General features: G+C 47.7%; 2 non-coding genes across 2 annotated transcripts in view; both read left to right on the top strand.

Annotated features, from left to right (window-relative positions):
* Positions 1 to 1,367: 1,367 nt before the first annotated feature.
* Positions 1,368 to 1,524, top strand: LOC125076426. The gene has a single exon (XR_007120389.1). It is a non-coding gene; the product is annotated as a 5.8S ribosomal RNA (ribosomal RNA).
* Positions 1,525 to 2,264: 740 nt separating this feature from the next.
* Positions 2,265 to 3,259, top strand: part of LOC125076428 — a 3,992-nt gene continuing 2,997 nt past the window's right edge. Inside the window, exon 1 of the ribosomal RNA XR_007120391.1 lies at positions 2,265 to 3,259. This exon is cut by the window's right edge and continues 2,997 nt beyond it. This is a non-coding gene — a ribosomal RNA (large subunit ribosomal RNA).

Raw genomic sequence — 3,259 nt, 5'->3', positions numbered from 1 at the left:
ATTACGAACATCAGCGAAAGCATTTGCCAAAGGTGTTTTCATCAATCAAGAACGAAAGTTAGAGGTTCGAAGGCGATTAGATACCGCCCTAGTTCTAACCGTAAATATGTCATCTAGCGATCCGCCGACGTTACTACAATGGCTCGGCGGGCAGCTTCCGGGAAACCAAAGATTTTGGACTCCGGGGGGAGTATGGTTGCAAAGCTGAAACTTAAAGGAATTGACGGAAGGGCACCACCAGGAGTGGAGCCTGCGGCTTAATTTGACTCAACACGGGAAATCTCACCAGGCCGGACACCGGAAGGATTGACAGATTAATAGCTCTTTCTTGATTCGGTGGGTGGTGGTGCATGGCCGTTCTTAGTTGGTGGAGCGATTTGTCTGGTTAATTCCGGTAACGAACGAGACTCTAGCCTGCTAAATAGGCGTCGTCATTTAGGTGTGCTCGATTTCGGTCGAGCAACTCACTGGCGGCGTATTAAAATTCTTCTTAGAGGGACCGGCGGCTTCGAGCCGCACGAGATTGAGCAATAACAGGTCTGTGATGCCCTTAGATGTCCTGGGCCGCACGCGCGCTACACTGAAGGAATCAGCATGTTCTCCCTGGCCTAGAGGCCCGGGCAACCCGTTGAAACTCCTTCGTGCTGGGGATTGGGTTTGCAATTATCCCCCATAAACGAGGAATTCCTAGTAAGCGCGAGTCATAAGCTCGCGTTGATTACGTCCCTGCCCTTTGTACACACCGCCCGTCGCTACTACCGATTGAATGATTTAGTGAGGTCTTCGGACCGACACGCGGTGGCCTTCACGGCCGTCGGCGTTGCTGGGAAGTTGACCAAACTTGATCATTTAGAGGAAGTAAAAGTCGTAACAAGGTTTCCGTAGGGGAACCTGCGGAAGGATCATTAACGTAAATTATCAATCTCGAAAGAGTGCGATAATGAACGATAATAAAATTCTAAAACACAAATATCGACGTTCGGAATGTGTCGTTTCGATGCGAGGACGCGATTCTCACTCTCTCTCTCTCACACAGCAGTGTGTCCGAGTCAGAGTCCAGAGTCGTGTAACGCGTCCTATTCTGATATTTTTCGATGTCGATTTCGAGGAAAGTACGATGTGTTAACGCACATCGTCATCTTCAAATAAAATGTATATTTCTTTTTTTTTTTTTTTGTACTTTTTTTTTTTTTAACTTTTTTTTTTTTTTTTTTTTTTAATTTTTTGAATTTTTCTCTGTATACTAAAAATAAGAGAAAAAAAAAAAAAAAAAATAAAAATAAAAAAAAAATAAACTCATATCACTGGCGTATAGAATCGTTCGAGTGATCGTAGAAATTATAAAAATAAAACAAATTAAAAACCATTACCCTGGACGGTGGATCACTTGGCTCGCGGGTCGATGAAGAACGCAGTTAACTGCGCGTCATAGTGTGAACTGCAGGACACATTTGAACATCGACATTTCGAACGCACATTGCGGTCCGTGGAGAAACATCCAGGACCACTCCTGTCTGAGGGCCGGCTGTATAAAAATATAAACCACACTGTTCAATGTTTAATGTCGTAATGTCTATTATTTCGTAACCGACTCAATAGACTGACTGACGTTTCTCGAACATATGACGGTATCCGCGTTCGATGTGTTATATTACGTGTTTAAATATACTTAATATAAATCTCGTTCTCGGTCCGTTCAAATATAACAAATACGATGTGTATGTATGTTTACGTAATATGCGTGTGTATATATATATATATGTAAATATATACGTTCGTGTGTACGTTTACGTCACGGAGTTTCGTTTTTGCGACGTCAGAGAGACTGAGGAGCGTCGCTCGTCGCCAGACGAGGAGCGCCCATCTCCGACCCTTTCGATCGTTTCATTGAGTTGTTCTCGATCAAAGAGGGTAATCGGAGTTTAGGTGATCTCTTCGTCTCGTGATTATCGAGTACGTGCGTTTCTTTTGTTCATACTCTAATGTCAAAATTTCGAATACAAAAGCTCCGCGATCGTTACGACGTATACGAGACGAACGTGTTTATATGATGTGTAAATAAAGCGCGCTCGCATCGTTGAACGTGATGACATCGAAACATTCGTATATATATATATTGTATATATATCGAGTAGGCGGACTCGACGTCCGAAGAGCGCTTCGACGCCGACGTCGGAACGATCGGAATGAAAATTCTCTCTCGTCTCGACGAAAGCGGCGCCGTCGCGTTGACGGATATCGCGTCTGCTCGTTTTTTTTATCGTTGGCCTCAGATCAGGGAGGATCACCCGCCGAATTTAAGCATATTAGTAAGCGGAGGAAAAGAAACTAACCAGGATTTCCTTAGTAGCGGCGAGCGAACAGGAAATAGCCCAGCACTGAATCCCGCGGTTGTAACGATCGCGGGAGATGTGGTGTTCGGGAGGTATCGCTTTCTCGTCGTCGCCACTCCTGTCCAAGTTCGTCTTGAACGGGGCCGTTTCCCGTAGAGGGTGCCAGGCCCGTAGCGACGGAGCGAGACGGCGAGAGGTACGCTCCTCAGAGTCGGGTTGCTTGAGAGTGCAGCCCTAAGTGGGTGGTAAACTCCATCTAAGGCTAAATATTACCGCGAGACCGATAGCGAACAAGTACCGTGAGGGAAAGTTGAAAAGAACTTTGAAGAGAGAGTTCAAGAGTACGTGAAACCGTTCAGGGGTAAACCTGCGAAACTCGAATGAACGAACGGAGAGATTCATCGTCATTCGACGGCGTACGGGCGCGCGCCTCGATGTCTCATACCTCCCCTCGCGGGGTGCGTCGTGGGGCACGGGTCGCGTCCGTCGACGTTCGTCGACGGCGTGCACTTCTCTCTCAGTAATACATCGCGACCCGTTCGATGTCGGTCTAAGCGCCGTTCGGGAGTCCAGTCGTCGTGTTCGCGCACGTCTATTGGACCGTGACGGTGGCCGACCGGCGTCGGACGGTAGTACAAAATCGTACTTATAATACGAATCGCGCACGCGTCTCACGCGCGTCGGCCCGACGCAAGCGAACGTCGTTTGTCGATGTCCTGCCCGAGTGCGGACGTCGACGCGGCGCTGCTGTCGTCGCTGCCGTGTTGTCTCGGACTGTGCGCGTATCCGTCTGCGATGATTCATTTTCGGGCACTCGCAGGACCCGTCTTGAAACACGGACCAAGGAGTCTAGCATGTGTGCGAGTCATTGAGATATTTATACATAAAACTGAAAGGCGCAACGAAAGTGAAGGCGCGCGCTAAAC

This window comes from Vanessa atalanta, unplaced genomic scaffold, assembly GCF_905147765.1.
Source record: "Vanessa atalanta unplaced genomic scaffold, ilVanAtal1.2, whole genome shotgun sequence".
Classification (NCBI taxonomy): Eukaryota; Metazoa; Arthropoda; class Insecta; order Lepidoptera; family Nymphalidae; genus Vanessa; species Vanessa atalanta.
The sequence above is the reverse complement of the archived record's forward strand: the minus strand, read 5'-3'. Positions and strand labels throughout refer to the sequence as shown.